This window comes from Solanum dulcamara, chromosome 4, assembly GCF_947179165.1.
Source record: "Solanum dulcamara chromosome 4, daSolDulc1.2, whole genome shotgun sequence".
NCBI classification, from domain to species: Eukaryota; Viridiplantae; Streptophyta; class Magnoliopsida; order Solanales; family Solanaceae; genus Solanum; species Solanum dulcamara.
In genome coordinates, this window is record NC_077240.1 from 35,878,612 (window position 1) to 35,887,918 (window position 9,307).

A 9,307-nucleotide genomic window follows, 5' to 3' on the forward strand; every position below is an offset into this window, starting at 1 on the left:
ATTTTCCTAAAACTTTAGTCGAGGTGATACTTTATTCCTTCCGTGTGTATGAGTACCATACCCATGGCCTAGATCCATGTGCCCCTCATGTTGATGATAGTAAACTGGGTTGAGTGAGAGTAGATGGGGAGAGTGAGTATTTTTTTGATTATTATAGTTGTGTTGTACTTGTCTAGTTAAGGATAGAGGTGTGGAAGAGGAGCAAGATGAGACCCTATGATGTGCAATATATAAGTACGAATATGTTAGTGTGTATTTGGGTAAGAGCTCATACAGTAATGGAGGTGGAAGTGTTAAAGTAGGCCTGATAATTCTTAGATGTGGTTGAGGTGGTTAGACTGCTAGGCTTGAGTGTATAGTTGAAACTATGAGAGTGATGGTAGTAGTCTATTGATGACTTTTAAGGAATTATTGGATGTACATGAAGGGTGTTCTGACGCTCGAAAAGAAGGAGAAGTTTAGGTACCAATATATTGGCCTTACAAAATTGTTAAGAGGATTGGAGATGTCACTCATGAATTGGAGTTTGATTGTTGATGATCTAGATGTCTGAATGATTCGATTGATAGAGTTTCAACGTTCTATTCATGCCAAATGATGAGAATGGTGAAGGTAATGTCCCTACTCTTGACTTGAACTGATTTGCCTATCTTTGAGTCAGAATAGTTGATTATCTAGATTACTTGATTTGGTTGATTGGTTGCTTTTTTTGATTATTGATTGTTATTCACTCCTCGAGTCCATCTTCATTCGAGGACGAATGATTCCAAGGGGGAGATAATGTAACACCCCAAATTTTTTTTCTGCTAAGACTCGAACCATTTTTTATGTGTGTGTAGGATCAAACTCGGTGACTCCAAGTTATGTATATGAGTTAGGATCAATTACTAAGTATTTAAAATATATTATATGTGGTTTAGGGTCATAAGGTATCTCTAACACCAAGTCAATTCTAAAGAATTTCTATCGGCTAAGTTTTTCGATGAGTCCATATAAGGATCAACTTCAAACGACCATATATCCTAAAGTATATCTAATTGGTGGCCCATAACTTATCAAATTAAAGGTCTTTGAGTCTTCTTTCCAACTCCACTAATTTTGCCTCATTTGGAGTTTGGAGTAAAAAGTTATGACCATTTTACTGGAGACGCTCTATCCTAGCAGAAGTTCACGATGGATCCGCGATGCGGAGAGGACACGGACTCCACTGCCTAAGACGAACGACGACGCCTTTATTTTTTTAGGGTATTTTTTTTCCTATAACCCTTTGGGGAGTTATTCTAATATTCCTAAACTTGTAGAAAATAGTTTTCCTTATTAAAAACCCTCTCATTCACTTCTAAACATCAACGCTCAAGAATTTTCAAGAAAGCATCAAGTTAGGGTTCTTTTTTCAAGATTCTTCAACAAGGTAATTCCTTCATAGATTTCAATCTTTCCAAATCAAACTTATTCATTTATTCATGAATCGCTAAGAGAAATCTTAAATTCTAACCATAGGGTTTTCAAGAAAACAAATCCAAGAATTTCAAGAAAGGGTCTCTTGATTGTTCTTCTTCAAGTTAAGATTTTTCATCAAGACTATGGAGCTTTTAAGGTATGTAAGGCTAACCTAAAATTTGGATTGAGTTCTTCCATATGCCCCATAGATATGTTGGATAGAAATTGTGAAAGACTTGAACCCTCCATGAACGTTTTCTTGAATTTTTCTAAAACCCTAGAATATCTTCACATACTATTAATTGATTGATGATTTTCATGGCTTGAATTCTTGAATAATTTTCTTTCATATTTATTTCACAAACCATAATTACATATTGACTACAATGATTTTTGTATATAAATTCATATGTATTGATGGTGTTCTCGAGTTGAGTTTTGTTGAGAGTATGGATTCATGTATTCATTCACATGAACCCAAGATAAGACTTTTTTTTGTTATAATTTGTTTTGAGGTTGAGATTGATAGTTTTTATGTAAATATTACTTTCAAAGGAAGATGATGTATTTTTGTTAGTGAGTGTGAATAAAATTGAATATAGAGATAAATGGGAAATTTTGAAGCAAGATATTTGATGATGATGTGAATGATGGTTATCTTTAACATAGGTAGAATGATTGATGAAGAGGTATGATGATGATGATGTTTGAGATGACATGAATTTGAGTCTAATGTGACTACATGATATGTGATTTGCATAATTTGATTCGATTAAAGTCATATGAGTATAAATGATTGTTTGAGAAGGAGTTTTAAATAAATGATTTGTGAACATTTTTGCATAAACTATTTATACACTATTTTGAGTTTAAAGAATGATTATTTTCATCTTTGATTTAAAAAGAGTTTAAGCATGAGTTGAGTTTGAGAAGTCTCTAAATTATTATTATTTTTTGAACATGAGTATTTTGAGTATAAACGAGTTGAGCATTTTTACATAAAAAATATCTATTTTGAGTTTGAGTTGAGGAGTTGAAATTATGTTTTAAATGCATCTAATATTTTCTGCATTCATTGAGTTGAGATGCTATCAAATTCAAAAAGGAAGAGTTTGATGATTGAGATGAGTTGATTGTGAATGAAGGTCCAATGAGACCAGATTGATTGAGTTTTGAAAAGGGTCCAATGACACTAAATGAGTTGATTTGAAACTAAGTCCTAAGAGACTAAATGAGTATTTTGAGTATTTTACTCACTTGATAGATATGAGCATATTGAGTCTTGGGAGGAGTATTGAGCATCGAATTGGATAAGAGTATAGTCCATACTCGAACTAATAACTACGTCGCCAAACGTAGGAGAGGATTAAACCATTAAAGTTGGATGTTTCCCCAAATTACTGTCCTAACATGATAGGACTTGTTTGATTATGGATCCATGATTGTTGATTCGTTCTTACCCTGGCAAGGTATGAACGGACGTGGCAACAACGTCGGCTTGTTGTACTATCACTGGCTCATAGGTGATAGTTGTCGGTTAGAGAAACTCCCAATTTGAGTGGATTGTGCATGATATGATTGGTTGATTGAGATTGTTGATGATTGAGTTCGATTGTAAAACATTGCTAAATTCTAATTTGCATATCTATTGAGTTGAGTTCTCTGACTTTATTATTGGTTTGATTGTATATGATTGGATTGGATTGGATTAAATATGATTGGATTAAATCAGATTGTATATGATTGGATTGGATCGGATTGTATACGATTGGATTGGATCAGATTGTATATGATTAGATTGGATCGGATTGTATACGATTGGATTAGATCGGATTGTATATGATTGGATTGGATCGGATTGTATACAATTGGATTATATCGGATTGTATATGATTGGATTGGATTGTATATGATTGGATTGGATTGTATATGATTGTTTTCTCTCTAAACTGTGTCCTTACTTTAGACTCATGACACCTTGTTTGAGTCTCTCATCTTTATGACTAGAGATATTTGAACCAGTATCGTTCTATCTTGACACATATTTTATTCTGTCATATTACATACTCGTATAATCCATGTACTGACGTCCATTTGGACTTGCATCATTTCATGATGCAGAGACAGGTTTAAGAGATCATCAATAGGCGCACCGTTGAGGATCTATTCACACTCAATTTATTGGTGAGTCTTTCCCTACATTCGGAGGACACCACTTATATTATTCTTGCGTCGAGTTTAGTCTTTCCATTCCGATTTGAGGTAGCCATGAACCTGTCATTGGCACCAATTAGATAGTAGTGATAGAGGCTTCATAGACTAGATAGTGATGGGTCGATTGAGTATTTTATGTTCTTGAATTATTCTTGTCAGACTATTTTAATGACATAGAGGGAGGTTTGATTTGTTGTCCCTTGGCCTTTATTTATTGAGTTAGATTGATGATTTGAGTTGCCCACTAAATTATTCCTTTATTTTAAGCCTTTCCCTGATTGATTGAATGAACGGATGTGAGATTTGACCAAGTGGTTCGCTTGGGGACCAGCAATGGTCTTCTAGTGCTGGCCACGTCTAGGGTACCCTCCCGGGGCGTGACATTACCTCTTGTACAGAACTTGAGTAATGTGTATTCATGAAATAAAAAGAATGAATGTTAAATGACTATTCGTGATCAATTACATGTAATGAAATTGTTACTTGATTTTGTAAGTGTGTGAACCATGCATTATTGTTTTTGATTGTCATTGTGGTTGTTAGATCAGGTACCATATCGATACATATTGGATCGGGTGTCATACCGACATATAATTAGATCAAATGTCATGCCAGTATATATTGGATCGATTTTCATGCCGATACATAATTGGATCGAGTACCACATTGGTACGTACTCACTATTGGATCAGATGTCATACCGACACTCTAACAGTTTGGATGTGGGTTTCATGGGAGGACCAAGTATGTGTTATAGTTACTTGAGAGAATTAATTAATTGGTGTAACTGTGATTAATCATGTCCATTATGTAAACTGATTCAAATTAAGGACTGAAAGTCCGAGTGATGCTATAATATGAATTAATTGTGCATCCTGATTATATGTATGATGAAAAAGGAACTGACACACTTATTATGGATCATGCCCATACTATGTAATAATGGATATAAAAGGACCAAAGGTCCAAGTGATACCAATTTTCATACCGTAATGGTGATATATGTATTATTATGTTGTGGTTGTTAGACGCGTCTGTATCGTAGGTATGGGGTCATGGGTAAGCAAGTAGAGAGAAGTTGATGGTTATAAGTGAAATTAGTGACTTACATTCAGATATTATTGGTGTCCTGTTGTTGCGTATGTTAATGGGGGGGTGCTTAGAAAGGAATTCCGCTATGGCGAGGCCGTCATAGCGGGCCAATATGGATAGGGTGGATAGGAGTCTTAAACCACCTTAATGTTTCCTTTTTGCAAGTGAGGTGCTAAATATTCTAGGGTCAGGTGTCGATGTGAAAAGCTTGAGGAAAAGTAGTAAACTATTTAAAAAAAACTAATGATGTGTGCATTCAAAAACTCCTCTATGTGTGATAGAAGGGCTAGGCCTTGATATGTATTAGAGTTGACAGCGAACCCAATAAAAGGTTGATATCATGATACATACTATCAATGATGAAGGCAAGTGGGGGTAATTAGAGTGTGTGTATAAAGGTTGGCTTGGGTATCTGTTTTAGCATGTTCTTTTTCTGGTTGATTTCTTTATTTTATGTAGTGGGTATCGGGTTGACTGATGATGCCTACCAGTACATGTTGTTTGTACTGATACTACTTTTGTTATGTTGCTTGGTATAGTCTGATTGTAGTGTCAGTGATGTTCCCTAGGTGTAGACGAAGATGACTCTCCAACAACTTCTACTCTTCCTTCTTATTGGTGGGAGTTGTGTCATTATTTTATTTATGTACTGTATTCTTAGAAGCTCTTGTACATGTTTAGACTAGTCATCGGGGAGGGTTTTCAGTGTATTTCATAATTGCGTTTATTTATCAAAGAGATTTTTTATGTTTTCTTAACTTCCGCATTGGCCTGTTTTTGAATATTAGTGGAAGGGTTCTCCTACATAGGCGTTAGAGTGGGTGTCTGCACAATCTGGTGGGTTGGATTGTGACAAATAAACGGCAGGGGTATTCTCTATTGTCTATATAAATAAATAAGTTTTGATTGACATTGATGGGGGTATTATATAAATTATAGTTTAAACTAATTTAAAATCTAAATAAATACAATCTTTAAAAATTTGACCTTAATTAAATTAATTATTTTGTATTTTCTACATCGAAATATATTTATATAGCTATTATTCTCTGCTATTTTCACTTGTATAAATAAATATTAGAGTTTTGATTATTATCAATAAAATTAATTTTCTCATTATGCTAATTTACTTCATTATATAACATCATTAGCTTATTGAAAAATTACGCGAAGAAGCAAACATATACTAGTTAATTAGTTAATATAGTTATAGTTTAGCTAATTTACAATTCGCCACTAACATTTAACATTAATTATAGTTGGAGTTTGTATAATTCACACATTTGTATAATTTAAAATTTGTATAATATAAATTGTATAACTTTTGTATAATATAATTTTGTATAATTTAATTTGTATAATCGTTTAAAGTTCAGATGTTTATATTTGTATAAATTCGTTATTTTGAGTTTATACAAAAATAACTCAATTATAAAAATTCACCCGCAAATTATACAAATGAGGCAATTTAAACTATAGTTACATCCCGTAAATAGGCAAATTGTATCTGAGGAGCATAATTAAGATACTTATAGTAGCTATTTGTGAAATTTATTTCTCACTTTTTTTGACCTAAAGATAATGTTTATACTTTTATTAAAAAATTGTTACATGAAATTAAAAAAAAATATATCATGATTTTTAAAAAAGTAAAAAAATTGATAATGAAAGAGTAAAATAGGTATTTTAAAAGTTTAATCAGGATAAATGGGGAATTTGATTTTAAAAGAAAAATTGAGGGGTGAAAATAATTTTCACCCTTTCTTTTCTCATAATATAATAAAATTATCATTTTATTTATTGTTTCATAAAAGAAATTTAAATTAAATATGAACAAGTATATTTGAACGAAGAAATAATTTATAACCGACATTACTTTTTATGTCCGGATAAATTATCTTCTCTTTTTTAGTATATTCTAAATATTGAAATATTTTTTTATATATAAATATTTTTAATCGTATATTATTTTCAATTGCTATAAACTGATTATTATTTTTCTTTTCGATACGATAAATTGATATCATCAGTATCTTATATATGTTACATCCAACTTGAATTGACATTTTTTTAGCACCCCCAAGCTTTATTATAGATAAAAAATGGAAAAATACAAGGAGGGGGACATAAACCTAACCTTCAGTCCTATGGTGATTCATAAGTCGGCCATCCTACTAAGGTCGGTCAACTCATCCCTGATACAAGGAAACGGATCCTAAAAACTATGCACCTAAAGAAGAGGACTCCTCTTGATACAAAGAGACTAGGAAAGCATAAATAAGGAAGACTCTCCCTTTACATAGTAAAGGAAAAATCTAAAGAAAAAAGAAGGAGATGAATCCTCATAAAAGCTATATATACAACAAAATTTTAGCGTAAACGAGAGGATCATCAAATAACATGGCTAAAATTATAACATGGAGAATCACAAACACTGCAATTGGGTGTTCAATCCAAGGATGCAACATAAAGTAGTAGATCATGGAGGCTTCTTAATCCGTTTGGTCTTCCTCCGTCTGAAGCTAGATAGGTTGAGTCTATCTAGCATGTAGTATCCTCGAGTACCACGAGGTAGCTGCTGGAGGGTGGTGTAGTGGCCTAGAGTGGTAAGAGTGTGACTGTGCTTGGAGAGAGCATTCGTAGTGAAGTTTGCCTCCCTGTATACTGCAAGAAAAGAAAACAAATAATTCAGAAATATCAACAAGGTCATGAGTTACCTGGTGAAGGCTCCACGGAGGTTTCGTCTGGTGATTGATCTATTTATTGAGCAACTCCGAGTCAACTTCTAGGATAACATGTTGAAAGCCCTGTTGAATGCACCATCTAAGCCCATACATAGCCACCTCTATTTCAGCTTGATTGTTGGTACCCTCCCCTAGTGCTATGGCATAAGCAAAGAGGAATTTACCCATATGATCTCTTAAGATGACACCACCCCCAATTGCCCCCGGATTACCCAATGCGCTACCGTCAGTGTTTAGCTTAACGAAACCGAGTTGTGGCTTAATCCACGAGACTTGGGTGATCTTCATCTCATGAGTACACTTATCTATGCAGGAGATAGTGTGGATCCAGTTTGAAGGCCAATTGATATAGGGGTACGCGACTCTAAGAAGATTAGAGATGTCCTTGAAAACTGCAAATTTCACTCTCGCTAAGCTAGAACTCTTTCCCCCGTATTTGCTTGCACACCTATTCTTCCACAAATTCCAACATATAAATATTGGGGTGGAGTGAAGGATAAGTTTGTGAGTTTTTTTGCGGTACTTGCGAAGCCACCAGCTCATAATAAGAGGTTTGAGTGGAGTGGCTTCATGCCTTATGCCTAGGGAAACTGAGAAGTAGCGCCAAATATTCCTAGCGAAATGGCCAGATTTCAAAATTACTCCAAAGCAAATTAATTTTATTTGGCAAATCTATATTGAGGCCTAGTGCTAGTTGTACCATGCCTGGAATGAAATTTGGCGCATAGGTAAAGCACGTTGACAAATTAAATTCTAATAAAATAAAATTATAAAATTGTACATAGTTTCGTTATTTTTACTTATTAGTAGGCGTATTAGCGCACTATAATTTTTTGTGTTCTGATTTATGTTATTATCTATCACTTTCTGTACTTTGATTATTCTATTTTATTTCTGTCGCTCTCGTTATTTTCTCTCCCATATATACCTTATCTAACCTCTTTCTATGCTTTTATTGAGCTGAGGATCTTTCGGAAACAACCCTCCTACCTTGATAGGAGTAAGGTCTGTGTACACTTTACTCTCCCCAGACCCACGTTATAGGATTTCACTGAGTTGTTGTTGTTGTTGTTGTTGGGACGGATGATTTTTACAAATTAATACCTTATTGAGCATTATAGCATGATTAATACATAGCAAATTATATATATTGTGGAATATCTTATTACCTGGGATAACTTTATTAATTTCATCCACATCTCAAATATTGTAAAAGACATTTTTTCTTAATGCACTAAATCAAGCGATGAATTAAGGAACTATTTAAAATGTGGCTAAGATTAATAAAATTATCTCATAAAATAAATTATTTTATTATATATATGAGATAACTTATTTCATTATTATAGCGTAAATAATGAAAAAATAATTGCTAAGCTAATTAATATCTGTAATTAAATAGTACAAAATAAAATAATTTTATATTATTATTATTTATTGCTCGTACCAAATCATCCCCAAGTATTGCCAAATAAGGCAAAAGTCTTCGAAGAAGTAGATAGCTTTGATGATGTGTGTAGCTCATCTCAATTAATATTTAAAGGAAGTTTTTTAAAAAGGGGGGTAGGAGGGAGGGGGAAGAACATTTGTATCCAAAAAGAAAATTATTTACAAACAATTATCCTCATATTTTTATATTTTTTTATTTTTAATTGTTAATTTGCATTTATTATTAAATACTCTTATGATAGTAAAGAGAATTAGAGAACACTACTCAATTATTTCCTGATATCATTAGAGTATATATGAAAAAACTCTTGATCATTGTTTGATATCATCAAAGTATATATATATATATATATATATATATTTTCAAT

The 9,307-nt window shown here is 33.0% G+C and overlaps 1 long non-coding RNA gene across 1 annotated transcript; it reads left to right on the top strand.

Annotated features, from left to right (window-relative positions):
• Positions 1–1,324: 1,324 nt before the first annotated feature.
• LOC129884979 (uncharacterized) lies at positions 1,325–3,615 on the top strand. Its single transcript, XR_008766011.1, has 3 exons — positions 1,325–1,411; positions 1,501–1,597; positions 3,562–3,615. It is a non-coding gene; the product is annotated as an uncharacterized LOC129884979 (long non-coding RNA).
• The last annotated feature ends 5,692 nt before the right edge of the window (positions 3,616–9,307 follow it).